At 38.3% G+C, this 22,180-nt stretch overlaps 2 pseudogenes; both read right to left on the bottom strand.

The window, feature by feature from the left end:
• Positions 1 to 11,554: 11,554 nt before the first annotated feature.
• Positions 11,555 to 18,609, bottom strand: LOC149162829 (alpha,alpha-trehalose-phosphate synthase [UDP-forming] 5 pseudogene; annotated as a pseudogene).
• A 550-nt stretch (positions 18,610 to 19,159) lies between these two features.
• On the bottom strand, positions 19,160 to 19,816 carry LOC149162828 (uncharacterized; annotated as a pseudogene).
• Positions 19,817 to 22,180: the final 2,364 nt, after the last annotated feature.

Raw genomic sequence — 22,180 nt, 5'->3', positions numbered from 1 at the left:
AAAGTTGTGGGTTTTGATTTGGAATTTGTGGATTTTGTTGATTTTGAAAAGATGGAGGATATTGATAAAATTGAGCAAATCTCCCATAAGGATTTTGCATCCCTTGTGCCCATGATTGGTATGGATTTTGAGGTTGGGGCCAAGGTTGTTGCCAAGAATTCTAATTTGGCGGGAGCTGAAAGTTCATAGGATTGTTAAATCCCTGATTTTGTTGCCCCTGCCACGGTCTTCTTGAAACAAAACAAAGGGACTCTACTGAATTTGGATCTTCCTGAAAGACAGCTTTGAGCCCAGAGATTGAAGGACAATCCTTGGTCTCATGACTTTCTGAGAAAATCATACATGTTTCTACAACTTTTGCATCCAAGGGACATTCCCTTGGAGCATGTTTCTTTCTACATTTTGGACAAAAGATGGCCAAGGCTTCAGCTTCTGCTTTCTGCTTGTTTTGTATTTTAAGGGTGTCTAGTTGTTCACTAAGGCTCCCTAGAATATCAGTTCTAAACTCATCAAGCATATTGCCAATCTCTGCCCTATTTACTGATCCAGTTGAAGATTTGTTTGCTCTAATAAGAGAAGGATCTCTTGGCCCTTTTTTAGTTTTATATTTTCCCCTTGAGAGATGGACACATAGTTCTGCTATATCACGAAGTGGAAGTTGAGAAATGTCTCCTTTCCCCATCATGTTTAAAATATCTATCCATTCATCTCTAATGGCTTTCAATAAAAGGGCTTTCAAGGTTTCCTGATCTAAATTACTCATTTTTGCTCTCTTAAGTTGTATTGAAATCTTTCAAGTAAATCCTCCAAGTTTTCATCTTCTCTTTGCATCATCTTGAATACCTCATCCTTATGATTGGTGGGCATACAATAATCCACGTATCTATCCAAAAATGTTTGTTTCGTATCATTCCAAGTCCAAATAGATTGAGTGACTAATCCCATGAACCATTTCAAAGCAGCTCCTTTCAATGTTGAAGGAAACAGTTTGAGTTTTTGAGAGTCTTCCATATAGTCATAGGTTCGGCACAAGACTTCAAACTCAAATAGAAATGTTTCAGGATCCTCACTTCGCAACCCATAAAAGTTTGGGAGGACAGATGGTGAAATGTTTTTCATTGTTGTATGTGTTTCCTCATTAACTATAGGGAATCCAAATGAGTTATCTCCTTCCCTATTTCCCCCATTGTTACCTCTACCTCCTCCATTATTTCCTCTTCCTCTACCTCTACCCCCTCCTCCAAATCCATCTACTACTTCCTCTATCATGATAGTTTCCTCAGAGTCTTCTGGTTCTTCTATTAATGGTGAACGAGGGAGAGTTTCTCCCTTTCCCTCTTCTTCAGGTGATTCTACTTCTTTGATTACAATATGTTCCCCTATAGAAGTGAAGAAAGGTTCTTCTCCTAGATTAGATTTAGTAGATAGTGTGGGAGAATCTCCTAATTCGGCTGCTGCCCCTTGAATTCCAAGAATCATAAGGCTAGGAGTATGAGTTGGAGATGATGGAGGTGTATCTTGTCTATGCCTTGAATTAGCTGGAGTTGTGAAAATCAAACTTTTGGCCCTAGCTATAAACCTTCCCCTAGAATCTCTTGCCCTATGCATGTCATTTTTTATTTATTTTATTTATTTTTATTTTTTAATTTGGGCTAATAATTCTCTTTCTCATCTTCCAGGTCACACTTGGTGCAAGAATAGAGCATAATCAAGAAATTATTGAACTAATAACTCTCTTTTCTGATCCTCCAGATCACACTAGGTGCAAGAGGAGAGCATACTTCAAGAAGTTATCAATTTTCCCTTCTTCTTTTTTTTTAAGAGATCGGCTACCTAGTTACACTTCCCCGGCAACGACGCCAAACTGTTTAGTCAATTTAGTATGTCCTAAATTGCTACATTAATTATCAATCCGGGAGTCATAAACTAATGAAGTGTGGCACACTATATGTGCAAGACAAACTCCTTCTTACTTTTTATTGTTTTCAATTTTTATTTTGTTTTGGAGTTTTTATCTTTGTTTATCGCTTAATGTGAATGGGAAATCCTATTCCTGAGTTTTGAGAATACTTTATAAGGCAAGTATGGATGTAGATATTAAGGCAATTATGTCCTTTATGATGATTTCCAGAGCTTAACACTTCAGAGGATCTCAAAACATATTAGTGATGAAATTAATACTTGGATAAGAATGTAAACGTGCAGCTATTCAAATCAAACGAATAATGAACTATTGATCATGAAATCACTATCTCTGCTGCTCATCTAAATACAGAAAAATAAGTTAAGCTACTGCACTCAAACAAATCAAAAACTGCAAACTAGTAAAAGTAAAATCAATTCACTTCACTTATAGTCCGATAGCTCGCCAAGTAGTATTTTCGGGGTTAAGCTATGGCTCTAGAGATAACTTCAATAACATGAGGAATTGATATCTAAACTAACTAACAAAGCAAATGAAAATAAAATCAAGGCACTTCACTTATAGTCTGATAGCTCGCCAAGTAGTCTTTTCGGGGTTAGGTTATGGCTCTGGAGATAACGTCAATAACATGACGAACCTGATATTTAATTGCAGAAAAATAAAAGTAACATCATATCACATCACTCATAGTCCGATAGCTCGCCAAGTAGTCTTTTCGGGGTTAAGCTATGGCTTTGGAGATAACATCAATGACATGAAGAATTTGATATTTAAACTAACTAACAAAGCAATTGAATAAGACTGAGATCAAAGCATAACTGGAATTGAAAAGCTAAGAAAACAAAGTCATCAAAGAGGCAAATCTCATGTCACTAGTTATTGCAAAAATTGTATGAAAATGCCTGGGCCTAGCCTATCCTAAAACACACACTGATCAGTGTTAGCAAAAATATACAATGCTTGAAAAATCATGTACAAGAATGAAACATTAACATCATAACTAACTTATGAAATATACACAGGTGAATAAACTATGAAATATCTACAATGGAAATAAGACAACAACATATAAAAACTTTACAAAAATAAAGAAACAAAACCTCAGCCAGCAGGGGCCCTCTGCACGGCCTTGGTTAACACGCTGTCAGTCTGGAATTACGCTCACACAGTCATGTAAAACAAAGTCTTGTTATATTGCAAAACAGAGGAAGGATCCTCTCGTTACAATAGCAGGGCCAATGTCACGACACAGTGCATGAACTAACAGCAAGATTACCTCCAAAAACTAACTAGATACATTTGTTTGCAAATGCGTTATTTATAAAGGAAATTACATAACAGTTTTCCTATGAAACACCTTCGGCAAAGGACATGTAAAAAACAACATCCGTGAGCTTAACATGATGGTTGCCAAGATCATTCAATCTACCGAAAGGTGGCTGTTGGATTTACATCGTGGGGGTAGTCTACAGTTGTCAAAGCGTAGCCATGGATCTAGGAATGGCCTTGGACCCTTCACGTGTTGAAAACAGAGACCTGTTTGCCATAGAACTCCTCATTTGACTATTGTTTGACCAAGGCTTTCCTCTACGAATTTAGCTGAACCAATAGGACCTGATCCATGTCCAGATCATTCCTAAACTGCCCACGTGCCTCGTTTTGCTTGATGACACCTGTAACCTAGAGATAAACAAAAACAGTTGCGGAAATTCGAGTCAGCTGCGGAAAGTGGCTGCATTCTACGGCTGATGAGCAAAATCGAAGTCAAATAGCAAACACAAAAATATAGTTAGAAAACCACTTAAATGCTCTTTTAGAATCAATATGTAATGATTTTTGATAGCTTGTGGGGCACTAGTGAGGGGAAAAAGTCTAGAAAAGTGTGTAGAAGAGATGTAGTTTCAGGGCTCAACAACTACAATCCATGGTAATCAAATAATTTAATCTTGGCTATTCCATGATTTGAATTTCATGTTTATAGATTAGAGAATAAAATCTGACCAAACAGTTTAATCTTGGCAGATCATAGTTAGGTAGAGAAAATAAAAGGATCTCATAGCTTAATCTGAGCCCTTAGATGATATAAGATTAGAGTTAGATAGTTTTCTTTATGTAAGAAAAATAGATGAATAAGGGTTTTCTAGCTTAAATGCACCTTAAGAAATGAAGAAAATATGTTAGAGTTAAGAAATGGGTAAGTAGAATAAAGGTTACTGAACTACAAAGTTACTTGGGTCAAAGAACATGCATCATGCTTATATACATCTTTCAACATGTATGGTCAGCTATGAAGGCAAATACAAAGGTTTACTAGTTCATGTGATTAACTTCCCCTCATTCACTTATCCCCTTTACTTACTAATTTCCTGTCAACAATTATGTTCTAAATACTTTTAACCCTACAGTAAAAGAGGCTCAAGAGCATTTCTCTGACTTTTGGAGGGACCAGACCCTCGACTTAATGACTTATGGACTCAAGTGCTAGAATCCCCTTCATAAACACATTACCCCTTCAAAAAAATCCATTTCCTCTTATTACCCTAAAAAACCCCATTTCCTAAGGTTTAAACCCAATTTACCTAAGAAAAGTAATACCCCCCCATGTAAATCCCTTTCACACAAAAAACCCACAAAAAAGCATTTTTCCTAAGTATAAAGCTAAAATGTGCAATTGCATGCCTTTTGCCCTTTTAACTTAGGAAAAAACCCTTGCCATCGCTTTTCATATTAATTAACTAATTTTATTATATAACTCCCCTATAACCCTTTTCTCATAAATAAATTAAAACCCTATATAAAATACCCCAACCTCTTAGTTTTAAATAAAAACTATATAAACTACCCATATCCCGACATGAGTAATTAATCCTGGTAGTTAACCCTACCCCATCGCCTAATCCTATCATTAAGCGGCACTCGATCACTTAACCCAGGGTTTAAGCCTAAAATAATTCCCAAATTGCCCTGATTAAACCCTTGGCCCCCCCTCAACTCCCGTTTATTTCCCCCCGCGCAGCTCTCCCACCAAACTACCATCAGATCTCAATCCCGCAGATCTAACAACCTACATTCATATCGGTTGAACCCGATCACCTAACTTTACCCGCCTGATAAGACGATTTTCCCCCGACCCTCGATGGCTACGTGTCACGCACTAAAGCACATCAGGTGACCCCTCCTCAAAACCGCCCACGCCTCTAAAGCGGTGCGAGGGCCCTCCAATACCACTTCTCCATCATTCCGATCAATCACCCATCATTCAAAAATATGAATTTCGTGCCATATTTCATAAGTTTTCCCGTTAAAGTTTAAACCTTGAAAAACCCATGTTTTCTCACTTTTCGCCTGTTTTACTGTGTAAACCTATGAAACCCTTCAGCACCACCCTGTCCCTCTGCAATGCGATTTCACCTCCATTTATGCCTATAACACTGCCCTGAGACCTTACCCAAGCATCCCTATGCTAGAAAGCCACCAAGAGCCCTTCATTGCAGACTGGTGTTTTCTTAAAAATTATTGAATTTTTCAGGTTATCAGACTAAGATCGAGCTTGGATAAACAGTTCTGATACTAGTCAAAGAACCTGTTTACTCCAAGACTCGGACAAGAAACCTATTAAAAGACCAAATTCAGAAGGAGAAGATCAATTATATGAGGAACAAAAGATGAAGACCCTTACACACAGAGCCAAGAAGAAGACAAGGAATAGAGCAGTGACCGTTTAGAACAGAGTAACCAGACCAGAGATGCAGTTAGAAGACAAGTAAACAAACACACTGAAACTTGATCGATATCCACTTCCGATGCTGAGACATGAAAAAACATAAGAATTTACTGTTGAAAAACACAGTAAAAGTTAAATTGTAACAGTGAAAGGAAGAAACACAGAAAGGATAAAGACAGGTCATAAGAGTGAAAAAGTATCAGTAACAGAGTATCAGATGAAAGACAGAAGTGAATAAAACCTCCAACGCAAATGCATTCAACAGTAAAGAGCATAAAGAGCTAGAAGCAAACCATAATAGCCAGCAACACCACAATAAAAGGGACAACATGAAATCAGTTCATTAGCTACCTCTATCTTCTTGCGATAAGATATTTGTAATTCCTAGATTAAATCTCAAGTTAGTTTGAGATATTTGTAATAACACGTTCGTATAAATACTTCACAATCTGAAGTATGTGGGGTGGATTCTTAGACATTTCTATAGATTGCTTGATTGAAAGACAGTAAAAGCTATTGGAGCATTAACTGAGCCAGCAAGTTGGATTGGTGAATAAAGACAATATATTTCAAAGGATTCATGTGCAAAGCGAAGTGCAAACAAGTATTTTCTCACATTGTTGTTATCTCTTAAAATTTTCATATTGTTGATCTAAATCTGGATGCCATAACTGGAAGTATTATATCATAATTTGTTTAATTACACTCTGCTATAACAGTTAGGAAAATATATGTTTTCTACAAATGATCTAAATTAAGGAATTCTTAGTTTCTCCTTAGTTCAGGTTGTTTCTTTTAATCTATAAAAGGATTCTTAATTGCCCTTTGTTTCTGACCACCCCCCGTTCCTTGTTTCAATCCTAGTCTGAGAATTCTTAATTGCTCTCTCACCCTGGTTAAAACCTTTTCCACCCCTCTGGCCTAAAGACCTACACTCTACTCTGCTATCTTGCCCTTTGAACATTCCCTTTAATGAGTTGATCTAGTTCTGTTGCCCTTCTTTTGACACCATATGCCCAATGGTCTAGAGACATCATTCTATCCATTTGTTTCAAGGATTCCACCACCCAATCTTCAATACAAATAAAAATCCCCCGAAACCTTAAGAGCTAGCCTAATATCCAAACAAGCAAAGCTAAATCATATAGAGAGAGCCCTCTCTGAGCATCAGGAAGGCTAGATCCTGATCTCTAAAAGTGGTTAGTGGTTACCCCGATGATCTCCTTATTTAACCTTGGGAAATTACTGGGTGATAACACATACCAAGGGTCGGATGACGAGATCAGAAACAAAGACTCATCCAGAATTAATGGTTCCGTTGTTGAGTCGATGGAGGTAGAGGGAAGGTAAAAAAGAAGCTCGGAAAAAAGTATAGATTTATTTGACTTGGATTTGATGAATTCCAAATCAAATTCTTTCGAAATGACGATCCATTTTGAATATTTCCCCCCAGCAATTGACGTGACAAGATGTATGTCACAGGGATGCAATCCAAAATGACAGTGGTCTTTCAAACCAGGATATAATGGCGAAATCTCTGTACATCTTGAACAGAAGCCAAAGCTAGCTTCTCAACATAAGAATACTTAACTTTCATATCATTGAGATTACGAATCAAATAATAGATCGGATGTTCAATCCCATCTTCTTCTTGGACTAAAATCATAGCAATGGTTGTATCTGTAGCAGCGAGATACATGAAATAGTCATTCTGATAATTAGGGGAATACATTAATGGCGCTCGGATCAGGGTATCTTTGAGAGCATCCAAGGAAGCTTGCGCAACCTGGTCCCAATGGAAGGGAATTCTGTTTTTCAAAAGACAAGTGAATCCTTTAGCCATTTCGGCATAGTTGGGAATGAATCTCCTTAGAAAGTTAGCCTTCCCTTGTAGTCTCTGTAATTGAAGTAAATTGGAAGATGGAGGCAGATCAAGAATTTCCTTAACCTTCAAGGGGTTGAGTCAAATTCCTTCTTTCGACACTAGGAAACCAAACAAACGACCAGAACCAACACAAAATAGACATTTATGTGGATTGAGTTGAATTTTCTAGTGTCAGAACCGTAAAAAGATGGCTCTCAAATGTTGCGGGTGATCAACCCATTTCCGTGAATGGGTAGGTAAGTCATCTAGATAGGGTTGAATGATGTGTTTGATTTCATGGAAGGCATAATTCATTACCCTCTGAAAATTTGCCCCAGTGTTCTTCAAACGAAAAGGGAGTTTCCTATATGTGAATGTGCCATAGGGACAAATAAAGGCAGTTTTAGATTGGTCTTCTAGGCAGATATTGATCTTATTATAGCAGAAAAAGCCATCCATAAATGAAAATATTTCACGTCCGGTGCATTCATCAATTATCTGGTCAATAAAGGGAGTGGGATAGTTGTCTTTTGGACAAGCATGATTAACATCCCTATAATCAACACACACTCGTATTGTTCCTTGTTTCTTCATGACAGGAACAATATTGGAAACCCAATTGGTAAGAGGAACGGGGTATATGAAACCAGCATGCAAAAGTTTTTCAACTTCTTCTTTTATGGCAACAGCCTTCTTCGGATGAACAAGATGGAGGCATTGTCGTACCGGCTTGACATCAGGATACATTTTAATCTCATGTTCAACTATACTAGAATCAATACCTGGCATTTCCTCATATGACCAAGCAAATATATCATGGAATTCATGAAAAAGAGCATGGTAAGTTTCAAGTTCCGATGGAGAACAAGATTTTCCAACATCGATGTTTTCTACAATTTCAGGTTTGGTCAAAATATCGATAGAAATGGTTTCTTCAATATTCGATAAGTTTCGTTTGGAATTGAATGTGTCTATAAATACAAAATTTGAAAGGAAATCAACGATTGAAGGTCAATTTAGTTCATTTGGAATATCTTTTATGTGATCTGGAAGATGGGATCGATGATAATAATCTACCCATGGTTCTTCTTCTGTCATCATTGATTGGATGATTCCTTCATCAGTAGAAAATGTACATGAAAAAGGATCAGAGAAAGTACCATATTCTAACGAACGATCAACCCATACAATCAGTGATGATGGATTTGGATTTGTTGCGCAAGACAAAAAGATTGATTGTTATGCAAGATCAATTGGGCTTGGCGGCATGGTTTCATTATGCATATCAAATTCAGAATTATTGGAAATATTCCATGAATTAGATGAATTGGAAGATATCATGTTGCAAATCTCAACTTTTGCAACTTCCGCTGTTTGTGATGGTGACGGTAGTGAAAAGGTGCCCATTAGGGAAGAATCTTTGAAGAGACCTACTCCAATGTTCTAAAGAGATAGCGGAGGTCCGTGAACTAATAGAACACTCCCAGTTGCCTGTGAACTAGAGGCGAAGAAGGCAAGTTGTTTTATTACTGCGATTCCACCTTTATGAGGGAAAGCGATCATACGAAAGTATGTCGAAACCACAGCAGCCATAGCATAAACCCATAGTCTTCCTAGTAAAATATTGTAGTCAAGGGGTCCATCAACGACCTCAACTTCAACAGTTACAATTTTTCCCCTTAGTTCTATTTGCAAGTTACTTAAAATTCCACAAGGTGTATAAATGAGATAGTCAAAAAAATTTAACATTGTAGGTGATTGTGACAATGGTGGTGAGACATGTGTTTTCCAGCAATTCATTGACATGATATAAGTAGATGTGTCGTCGTCAATAATGGTTCAGTGAATGAGGTGATTCAAAGCATTTACTTGGATCAAGAATGCTAACTGTGCTGGTAATTGTGGCATGTAACCCGCATGGTTAAAAAATATGAGATTGGAATCCGTTGGATCAATTCCACCAATTGTTGACAATAAAGCATGCTTTTGGGAGGGACAATTTTGAAGCACCTCAATCTTCAACATAGAGAAGGTAACTGAGACAAATCTTCTACTATGTTATAATTTTGTGCTGCTCGAGATTGAGGATTGAATGTAGATTTATGAACAACTCCCTTAGGTGGTTTTATTGTTAACTCTGGTGCAATGGGTGGTGGAATGGAGTCAGACGAAGTCGAAGTCGAAGTATTGGGTTGATCTATAGCCTAGTTATTCGACAATGACAGTGGATTACCATAATATTTACTTGGTGTAGTCACCAAAACATTAGTCTTAGGCTTAGTGGCAGATAGCATAAGAACTTGTGAAGTGGAAGCATGATCTGTAGCAACCAAATGAGTCTCTGGGTTAGGAAAAGGGTCTGCTAACACAACGAATGTACTACAAGCCTTAAGAAGTTTTGAGACTTCAGAGCAGTGAGGACAGTCTCACATAAAGTGCTCCTCATTACAAATTAAACATGGGTAACAAGGTTTCCTTGCCAGAGAATAGGAATCAGATGATTTCTCTTGAGGGGGAGAATTTTGTTTCTTTTTGGCTTTCCCCCTTTTCTTGCTTCCAAGTTTCTTTTCATTTTTACCTTTTTCAGATGACACGACATTTATTTCGGAAGCGAGTGTATTATCTGGTGTATTAGAGGTTTGATTTGAAATAGCAAGTGTTTGACTAGATGGTCTACTTGCAGTTTGAGTGTTTGAAGAACATATCACACTGTCACCGGCATGAGAGTCCTTACTGGATGGAGGTGGTGAAACAGTAAAAGCTGGTCTAGGTGCATTTGGAATCTTATCATAGAGCATGCCATACTAGGTGTAAATCAAGTCTAAGTATTAGGCAGGAGAAATTACTTGCTCTTCAGTAACAACTCCTCCTTTAACCACATCCTCGGTGATAGATGGCAATAAGTATTTAATAAACTACTCAGCTAAAATCTGACTAGGAACAAAAGTTTTGACCATTCGATGATGGCAACGCCACTCATGAATATGATCAGAAATGTGAGTAGAAGTGGTCTATTTAAAGTTGGTCAACAGTTCCGTTCCAGTTTCATATCTGATGGGTAACTGGAAATGGGTTAAAAATGTAGTGGCTAAGGCTATGAAGTTGTCAAATGAAGCTCGTGGCAATTCAATATACCACTTTGCAGTAGGACTAGTGAGCATTCACTGAAAAAGATGTAGTCTTACTGAATCATCATTTAGGAAGTTGGATGAATACCATAAATGAAAATTCATACCATGATTGGACAGATCTTCTCCATGGTTTCCATTGAACTTAAGAATCTCATAAGGCAATTTGTGTGGAATCACTAGCCACCAAGCTTAATAAAGAATGGGATCATTAGTAAGCCGATTTAAATTCGGTAATTCAAGTGTTGCGACAAAAGGCAACTATTGGTTTAGGTCGGGTTGAGCGTAACCAGGGCAAGATGGAACTGCCTAGGAAATAGGCCTTTGCATACCAGCATAAGGAAATTGCTATCGGTAACCTTGATAGGGGTAGGTTTGTTGAGAATATCCAGTATAAGGTTGTTGTTGGGAACCAGAATAGATTTGCTATTGACCAAAACCATCATAGACTTGTTGACTAGAACCTGGGTAAGCTTGTTGTTGACCAAACCTAGCATAGGGTTATTGACCAAGTCTAGGATAAGTTTGGTACTATTGGAATTGATGTTGTTGTATTGTGGCTGCCACGGTTGTTGATACAATGGTTGTTTCCCACCATTATAAGTTTGACCAGGTTGTGGATAAATTGGACCAGTATAAGTCTGAGTCATCCCAGTTAATAGTAAACTATCATAAGGTTGTTGGATTTCATACACAAATGGTTGTTGTAAAATGGTCTGAGAAGACTGAGTCTGTAGACTTGAAACTTGAGGGTAAGAGGTAGAAGGATTAGCTTACAAAGGTTGAGATACAATCAACTGAGATTGCGACTGTGGTAAAGTCTTAACAACAAGCGTAGTAGGTATGGATGAAACAAGTCGTATTGGTTTTGATGAATACACAAGCCTTGGTTGAACAGGCATGGTAGGCTGCCATTAACAAACAATCATTCTAGAATAAGTTGGACCTAAAGATGATGGTATATTGCCATATGGTGGCCATCCAGAGTATGGAGAATAAGCAGATTGGGCATATTTTTCTCCATATGGAGGTAATCTGGTGTTAAGTGGATACATTGGACGGTAACCAGATGGAGCAGCTTGATATTGACTTGATGGATCAAACTGTTGAGTATCTGTAAGTGAAGAACTAGGTAAAATTCTTGTGGACAACATGGGTAAAGTCCATGGACTAGAAGAAACACCGAAGTGAGTTCCAGATAATTATTGGTAACCCAGTGGTATGGACGGACCACCATACAGATGTGACTCAGGTGTTGTGGTAAACATCAAAGATGTAGCGACAGTAGATGTTGTCGCAGTTGTAACAGATGATACAGTCTGGGATGTTATTTCAACCATAATCAAATGACCCAATAAATGTCCTAATGAATCTACGGGAGTTTGAAAGTAAACAGGATCAAGACGAGTAGTATAAGTTAACCGAGGAAAAGAAGGATAAAGATAAAGCCCTGGTCGAAAATGAGTTGGAGTTCTAGGTGAAATTTCTTCTTCAAATTCCTCTTCAATAGCAATCAAACCGGGTGGAAGGATTTCACCATCAGGTTCATAAGAAATTTATGGTGTTTGACTCTGCAGTAAAGGAGAAGTCTCAATAGTTACAGATGTCTGAAGATAAACTAGTTGATCTTTTTCCAGTACGGGAACAACTTTTGGTTGTTCAAATTTAGGATCCAAGTGTTTTGGTAAAAGAACAACAAGTTCAGGATGAATTTCTTGAACAACTTCTAGTTGAGGATCAACATTTTGTTGGACAACTTCAGTTACCGTTTCACTAAGTTCACTTTCAGTGTCCTCAGGTAATTATAGAGGTTCCACTTCAGTAAGAGATAAACCAGTAATAGGAGGAGTAACTTGAATCGCAGTACGTACCAGTATAGGTGACTTTGGTAAATCAGATGAAGAACCAAAAGTTTGTGATGTATTGGACTCAGTTAAATGAGACTGCTTTCACCGACTAGGTGTAGTTTCAGCCAGTAAAGGCGGTTTACTCGCTGTCCTACACAAACGATGGGGTAAAGGTTGATTTTCTTCCATGATTGCTGATTGATTTTATTATAAAAATAAATAAACAAAAGGAGGGTAATCTAGGAAAAATAATTACCAAGTAACTATGAACTGTAATATACCGCCTCAGAGGAGCCTAGGACTTAACATATGTGTAGGTAATCTCCTAGAATGCTATTTTCGGTGTATCACAATATACAAGGTGGCCGACTCAGTTACCTATGGATGGATAGACACCTAATGTAGTCCTCCCAAATATACCCAAAAGTATGTGGAGGCCCAATCCGTATTAGCGTTGTCTAGTGTGAAACCGCACAGTGAGAGCATTCCCTTATACATTTTGTACTATAACACCGCTCGATATACCCGAAAGTACGTTGATGAGATATGAGATACTTACGTATGTGGAATGAGGTATCACACTTGGAATGTATCACAGACCGTTAGTGACAGCTACTATGTTTAACGAAGCCGAAACATGTCTCTAGCCTAGACCTCTAAATATTATTCGTTAACTTACAATGCTCCATTAGGTTAATTGAGATAAATTTTAGTTGATCTTGTTTAAAAGTTTGCCTTTCAGGTTCACCACGTGATGTTTCTGAAACTCGTAGAATGCAACTAAGATGGGAAACATTCTTTTCATTTGATTTAAACAATGAAAACCGTAACTAAAAGGGATAGAGCAATCATAATCTTTAAACAAATAACATAGATGACATCTAATGCAACTTTCCCTATACCATTCCTACATGCACACACAAACTTCTAAATTCATTATGCATGTTTTTCTTTTCATTCCTTTAATGTTTAGATGAAGATAAAGAAACTAAATACACAAATGATCAATAAATGCTTTTCACAAGAAACGAAGACTTTACGACATTTTTTTTTCAGAAAAATAAAGACTAATCAATGTAAACTAACCTTGGGATTGATTCAACAATGATAAAGAAAACATAAAGAAACATTGAACAAACAAAGCCAAAGTGGGCATGGAAAAGAAATGCTAATTTGGACTTCAGGGACAGAGAAACGTTGACCATTCAGCAAACAAGATGTGAAACAATTTGGAAAAAATCAAGCAAAAAGATGGGCTTTTGGCTTGACAGGGACCAACGCAGCCCTGAGTGGGTGACAGTGCGTTGCAGAGCACTGTCTCTAGGTTAAGGCTGCTCTGCAACGCACTGTTTTAAGAACAACAATGTGTTGATACCAGAGAGCACTATCAACACACAAATAAGCAACATTTTGACCAAACAAGCTTGAAAATGACTGAATATAGGTAAATGAACTCAGGCAAAGTCTATTGGTGCTGCTAAGACAAGGGATAACTACTAGGAATGATGGTCGTTCCCCAGTATGGTCGCTAATTTGTTATACAGAATATATACCTATGGATAATTATATCTCCCCTAAGTGGGTAGTTACACTTAGCACAACTGAAGTAACGATGTTTAACCTTTTCCTACAGTAAACATATAAGATAAAAGAACCTACTAGTGATCCTTCGCTTCTTTTGATCTCCTTTGAGTTTCTCCCGTCTCTCCCGCTCAAATGGAATTCGCTCAATTGGTACCTGCCAACATAAACAGAAGATGACAACAATCAAAGCATATGATCTATTTATCGTAAACAAATGGAATCAACAACATTTGAACATACATTGATCATATATATATAGACAAAAGTATTGGAAAAGGAACAAACAACTTTATTGATTGATGGAAGGAGAAGTTACACCCAATGTGGTTCGATCTCATGTTACTCATCCAGCTTAGTCCAAGCCCTCATCACACCAATAGCAACATCAATCTAGCAGCATAACATCACTTTGACAATGATTTTAAGTCTCTAAACCAACAATACTTCTCTATAATATCCAATCCCCTTGGCTCTATGATGGGAGGCCAATTTATAGATGAATGCAAGTGGTTTTTTCATTAATATGGCATTGAATGGTTTTCCATAATTGGATGATTAGTTTCCATGTTCAAAGGGATGAGAGGATAGAGGATTAGATGATCCAAGGCTATCCTAAGTCGAGCTCATCTTGATAGGATAGGAGTTGGGTTCCTTCTAGAAGGCTCTAGAAAGGAGGAATATACTTAGGATCCAATGAACATTTCAAGGATTCTCACCCAGCGCAGGCTTGAGTGGGCTTAGGTGCTCTACAACGCAGCCTTGAATGGGGCTACCTACTCTGCAGAGCACTTACCCCTGACCAGGGGTGCACTGGTGACCCAAGGAAGCACTTCAGCGGGGTTTGAAGTCAAGGAACTCTCATGGATGAAAGCACCCAATGAGGTGGCATGTCTAGTGCATGTAGCAACTGAATTAGGGTTTGATAGACCCTATTTACACTAATCTGATTGTCGGGAGTGATGTGCCCAAATAGACCGGTAAATGATGGGCTAGGCTTTCTTGGTTTACACCTTCGGCCTCCTGCTTGATATTTTTGGGAATCCAAGAAGACATAGATGGAGAAGAAGCAAAGGCATATGGGGCAATGAATTAAATGTATCGATAAGAGCTTTGATTACAAAATTTAAGAATTTAATGTATATATATAGGGATATGTTATGGTTACTTAAATTTGGATTTTTTATAAGAGATGAAAGCTTACTAATCTGAAGCTTTTCAAAGAATAAAATGCCATACCTACATTGGAAATTAGAATTGAAGTTATTTTTCCGCAAATCTAGTTGGGTAGCATATGAATTTACTCCTACAACTGATAACATTGGGAGGGCGTAGGATTCATCCTAGGTAGCCAATTTTCTAATGGCAATAATATGGATCATATTATTTCTAGGTTTAGGAATGGGATATAGAATTGTATTCCTGACACAACATTGAAGATAATGGTAACTGGATTTTTCATTGCCTTTGTCTCTCACAAATCAACTATCTCAACAAATTTGTGTTTCAAAAAAGATGGTTTTTTGACAACCTCCCTATTGAAAATGAACTTTGTTTCTAGATTAAACAACTTAAGCCTTTAATAGAGGGTTGCTAGCCTCAAAAGCTATGAAAACAGTTTGATGTTTGCTGCCTTAAAAGTCAAGCTGTGATCGAAACTTGAGGTCACTCTAGGTTTAAATTCAGTAGCATTCTCTAGGTTCAATGTTGATGTGTACTCCTTGGACTATTCAAATTTGCTGCCTTAAGTACAAAATCTATTCCCAAATGTATTGATGGGCTAGGCTTTCTTGGTCTACACCTTCGGCCTTCTACTTGATATTTCTGGGAAGCCAAGAAGACGTAGATGGAAAAGAAGCAGAGGCATATTAACTCATTTAAATTTGTAACAAAAAAGAACATGATACACACAATTATACAAAGACAAAGTTCTATGTAAGTTTGTACCTTTGTAGATAAGAGATTTGTATGAATCAAGACGCACCACTCTGAATCCCAATCCAAATCCTAACCTATAGCATCGGCTTCGAGAGTGCCCTCTACAAGTTCTTTACAAGTATCTTATGAAACTTTGGGCCCAAAAGGCGACATCATGAGTGTTGACATACCTAAAATGCTTTTCATGTCTCATTTGCTTCTCAGCATCTGGCATTGTAATGGCAATATTCATAGCATCAGCTAAAGCTTCAATATTCCAGGGATTTACACGAATAACTCCACTTAGAGGGGGGTAGCATCCAACAAACTCGGAAACTACCAACATACTTTCTATAGGTTATCAAATGTGATTCCAAATCTGGCATCTAGTTCTATAATACCTTGCCTGCAAACAATGTATTCATATGGGATCAAATTCATACCATCCCGAACATTCTGCAATTGTGTAATATGCAACCCTTTCATGCAACAAAACATGTCTCTACACCAATTCAACAGGTTGATATCTTTCAGTTCCGAATTACTCATTTATCCTTTCTGAGGTGACAGATATCTCCTCCTGGATCTCCAAAACATCTGTACCTCGCTCGCGTGTAGGGTTGAGAATTTGCACCATGAGCAATTTACCAACCAATTTTGGGTGTTGATACAGAAGTTTTTCCATTGCCAAAAGTTTCAACCCTATGCCCTTGAAAATGTGCATGTCATCAATCCCAAAAGCACAATCTTGCCCTCATACTTTGCCTTCAACTCACTAATCCGTCAATCGGTATCGGCAAGCCTCAATACACCCTCAAGCTGACTCATATGTATGCCCACATGCATAATCTTGATCCCCACAGTGCACCCATAATACTCCAGCCCTATATACCCTCTCTTGGACTCATACTCCAATCCCAACATCCTACTACAACAAGAAAGAAAGTACCTCGCATAATCGAATGTATGGAACCCAATCAGATCAACATTGAGCAGACCCCTCAGAATCTCTTCACGCACCGAGTGCGGTATATCTCATAGGAGGGAAATGTGTTGCAAAGGAAGAAGCACCTGGAAGTAGTGTCTAGCAAGGGCGATTCGGGTAGTGTCGATTAATGGCGAGGTTGATCTGCGTGACTATAATTTGTAATTAAATTTCTAACTAACTTAATACAGGTCGAATCTATAGGATGGGTGAAACTATTTTAATAATCTAACACCTAAATCAAGAGCCCACGAATGTACATGTACCGTGAGAGGGAAGTTGATATTAGAGGAAAACGCCTTACAATGTATTATCCAATTATAACTTTAATTACATTTTATTAGTTCATGCACTAAATTATAATAATATAAATTTTAATGCCCATGGGGCTTTGGATTGACGATCCCGTGGGTGCTTACCTACCAAAAGAAAATAATATAATTCTAATAAAAACAATCTACCAATATAGAAGAAATTCTAATTAAAGCTTTTAAAAGGTGAAGCTATATAGCTGAGATTTACTCGACAGAAAATGGAGATTTACTTAGACAGAGGCTCATTAGACCGTTTTACACGGTGAAGCTATTTAGTTGGCCATTTACTCGACCAAAAAATAAAAATTTACCTGTACAAAAAATCAGTTACAATACAATGTAACAATGCTATTTCAATAAAATCTAAATCAAAATATGGAAAGGTATTTGTGCCAACGACATCGAGGAGGAAAAGAATGATAAAAGAAAGATTATAGAAGTATGGATTATCAAAGATCGTTTCATTATGACACGAGGTGAATTTCTACAAAAAGATTCGATGTGTTTCATTAGGAGAATTGAGAGAACCAATGGTAAAACAGCTGCTTTTCTAAATAACACAAAAGTCAATGGGATGATTGTGTGGCTAAATCCATTGAACCAACACAGATCGTACAAAATGAATCTGAACTACGGATTTTGAAAGTTTTTAACCATAACTGTGAACCATTGAAATCATTTCAATTTCTTCATTGAAATCATGGCTATGACTAGGTGCTTTATGTATAAGAAGAGGTTATACAACATGGACCTAAAAAGGTTTCCTTAAATTTCTTCTAACTCTAGCCAAAACCCCCACTTTTGACTGAAGCAAGGGTGGCATTAGAATGTTGAGTCTTGGTTGGACCATTGGAGAATAAAGTAGAATATCATTTTGTAGACTCTGGATGATATTAAAAATATTATTATTCCCAAATTTAAGGAAAAATGTGGGGCAATAAAGAGCCTGAGTGAGAAAGGGAACTATTATATTATAAAGAGGCAATCAAGCCCAATCTCAACAGCCAAAATTATTTTTCTATATTTTTCTATCTTGACTAGTGTTAAGAAGAAAATGAACATTTCCAATACAAGAACTAATTCTCATAAGTTTGAAAGTGAAATTGCCCATTAGAAATGAACATTGCCAATATAAGAACTAATTCTTATGAGCTTCAGATTGAAATTGGGCATTGGCCAATTCCCAAAAGAACATGAGATGAAAGAGTTTGTCACTTATGCTATTCTAAAAGGGTTGAAGATGAAAATCACTTAGATTGTCCATCTTATACTCATTTCAGTCTAAATTTTCAAAATATTTGTCACAATACTAACCTTCTTGACATTTTAAGCTAGTTAAACTATGATGATTTGGGAACCCTTCTCTTATATCATTTTTAGAATAGAAATAAAAATGTTAAAAAAATCTTATTAATCTCTTACTTTCTTTAGCGCCTATATAAATCTTAGTAGACATTAATCATCATCTAATATCCCTATATAAATCACAATTATCTCTGAACTTGAAATTAAAAAATGTTTTATTCATTTTTTTCCAAAAAAGAGAAAAAAAAAAAAGCAAAAAAAATATATAAATATATTTAATCAAAATCTGCAAATTTAATCTTCTTTAAGATAAGTGTGAAAAAATTAACGGATTTATGCAAAGTTTATGTTGAGGGGACCAACTGATCAGGGACTTCGATCATGTCCAGCGATAACTATACAAACGAATACATAGACAGTTGGGTTATCAGTTCACATGTATTCACGTGAAAGCTTGCCTGTGGCCACTAGATGGTCCTGACGTCCAAACAAGCAAAGCTTCCGGGGCTGCCGAGGCCAAACGTCGCGGACGACAGGTTCCGACACCTGGGAGGTTGAAGGCAGTACAGACTATATAGCGTTGGGAGAACTCGACGTCGAATCTCGTGAATTCTTCTTCGACTGCAAAAGGAACGTTGGCGAGAGGGGCGAAGCGGCGGGCTTCTCCACCTGGGTCCTCCTTTCCGCCTGCTCAGCGAGGCTCTCCGCCAGCTGTCTGTACGCCAGGCTAATGGGAGACGCAGATCTATAGTCCGCCCATGTCCAATCCATCGGAGTGAAGTCCATCAAGGGCGAGAACAGGATCGGGACTGGGGACAGGGGGAACAGATCAGCATTTAAACGTTGGGCGGAGGTAGGGCCGAGCGGAGGCGGAGCGAATTTCTTCAAGCGGCCGTTGGAAGCTGCGAGAGGTGCTGGCGTCCCGGGTTCGAAACCGTTCCCTGTGAGTTCCTGTACCCGCTATCGAAAGCACGATCGGTGAATGTGGTAAACCTTGGGAGCCGGGCGGGGCATGGACTTCTTGGTTATCTTGGATGAGCCTTTGCTCACGCTCAGCCGTTCCGCCATTCTCAACCTATATGCCCGCGCTTTGTCTTCCAGTTGCATAAGCTTTTCCAGGGTAATAGAACCGTGTCCAACCTCGTTCGGCTTCGAATTAGAATTGGGTCGCCACACAGCTACGGCGGCGGGCAGGCCGTACCATTTTATGGCGGAGTGTGCGGTCATCCCATTGACTTCATTGTCATGTGAGTACGTCTTTTCAGGCACATCATCGAGAAGGTATGGTGTGTATCTTAAAACATGGGCATCTGAGTGTACGTGTCACATGTCTACATGCTAATACTTATATGCATAAAAAAAAAAATTTGTTATACAGTGCCATACCTTAGATATGCATCAGCACTCTATTAAATATATGTAACATCATGTGGGTCGCCACCACCACGTATTCAGGCCTAACCTAAGGCGATATATGGTGGCAGGTAATGTTTTATTAAACCAATGTTTAATCAATGCGCACTGATGGTCTATTGTTTAACCTTGATACGATGGTGTAACATCACCCTTCGAGCAAATCAAGCCTGTGTTGACTTCGTTGGCTGGCACCTCCAGCGCTGGACATCTGGCAACAGTGTTAAATTCCACTGTCTGGATCACGTGACAGGGGTATGGTCACTGAGCATGGATCTTTCCCGCGCCTTCCTCTTTGGTAGTATCGCCTCCATCGACGGTGTGCATCTGCTGCCGGAGATCAAAGGCCAGCATTGTTCCACGCTCTCACCACTGGCAGGTAAAGTATATACGTGGTTTCCTCCGGTATTTTCGAAGTTTCCCTCCCTCTGCTCAGCGATCTCCAGCTCTCTCTGCTTACCACTGCAAAGGGTGCTGCTCCACCATTCCGCGCCGAGACCACCGCTACTTCAGGTACATGCGCCATTCCAAAGGGGTTTCACTCCATGGATCTCCAGTCTTGGTTCGGCCAGGTAAACACGCAACCAGTTTAATGATTTGATACGATTCTGCGTTTTACAGGTTTATGCAAATATCTAATGTTTGTTCTTTTGGTTGCCAGGTGTGAACGGCATCTCCCAACTTCTGCGGATTTGAAAGAGTCCCTCCAAATGAGGCCCGCCGAGCTACAGAGGTATTTATCTAATTACCAGGGTTTGGTTCCGGTTGATGCATCTTCATCTCTCTCGGGTTGCCAGAGGGTTTCCTCTGTTTTTAGAATGAGACCCCAACCTGATATTACATGGTTGGCCGCAGGTTATGACGGACCCATGGTCTCATTCTGGTTACAATGTCTTGAGCAAATTCATTAAGGCGTCTGGCACCTTTCTGCTTCCGGTGATTTGGGTTTTTACCCTAGCTCCCGAGGCTATAGATTTCACTTGGTCTACTAGACAGATGTGTATTATTCCTTTCGTTTTTGTTGAACATTTTCATGGCTACAGCCATATATTCTGAATATTGTGAAACCCTGGTTGACAACCAGCTTGTTACTAAATTTTGAACTCATATATAGCTCACGGCCTATGGTTTTTAATATATGCATACATATCACGGTTGTATTTCGCTATTGTTTGCTCATTATGCTGGTAGGAATGGTTTCCTTCTATAAATTGTAGGGTTTACTGGTTAACCGAATGCGTAATACATTCTTCTTATTTGGAATCCTGCTTGCTCGAATAATGTCCTGCATGCATTTTATTACAGAATGATTCAAAGGTTTACGCCGTATATTTGTTGAAATACTTATGTGTAAAGGATAGCAGAGCTGTCGCACCTGCATCTGACCTCTATAGATGTATGGTCGATCAGCTAAGGGTTCACCGCGACAGGAAACCCTGAGGAACTGTAAATTGTATAATGGTTACGCAGTATGGATTATAGACTCCTGTTATGATTCTAGCAGTCGATACATCTGCGACTTAATGCTATCGAGTTTTGATATTTCCTCGGCATATTTCGATGTTTATGTGATACATTTCCGGAATGTCTGTTAATATTCCTGCATGACTCTTGTCTGATATTGGTAATAACTCACGTATTAAATCTTTGTGATATTATACTATGAGCTGCACAAATCTTTAGATTCGAATTTATGTTTAAGATTTCTTTGCCGTCATTTCGGACTCGCCAGAAACCCCACCTGCTACGGCTGGACCGATTCAGGGTTTCATAGTTTGTTATTGCCTTCCCATTGTCTTATTTAATCTCTATTTGACATTACCAGCCGGTCGAGGCTATAGGAAAGGCATTTGTTTTTAAGATTATCATAAGAGTTTATGGCTGACTGTGATCATTGGACCACGAAATGAAATCGACCAGAATGATTATCGGGGTTTGAGTAACCAGTTTTTCTGGCTCGGATATTCTTAGACTGTGAACCAATCTTCTTGTAAGAATAGGCTTGTTTAATGGTTCTATCGTCTTCTTTGTTTGGATATTCAAATGTTCTCAGTACTCTGTCTTTTGAATTTTACAGATACTCTAAATATAATGTTCTTTCGTACAGAAAGTCAAGGATATATTTCTTGTTTGTACAGATAACCGGAATTGCTCTGTCTTTTGGTTTACAGCTATACT

The sequence above is a fragment of the Pinus tabuliformis genome, chromosome 5_2 (genome assembly GCF_031772625.1).
Source record: "Pinus tabuliformis cultivar Carrire ecotype Pingquan chromosome 5_2, CPIR1, whole genome shotgun sequence".
NCBI classification, from domain to species: Eukaryota; Viridiplantae; Streptophyta; class Pinopsida; order Pinales; family Pinaceae; genus Pinus; species Pinus tabuliformis.
The sequence above is the reverse complement of the archived record's forward strand: the minus strand, read 5'-3'. Positions and strand labels throughout refer to the sequence as shown.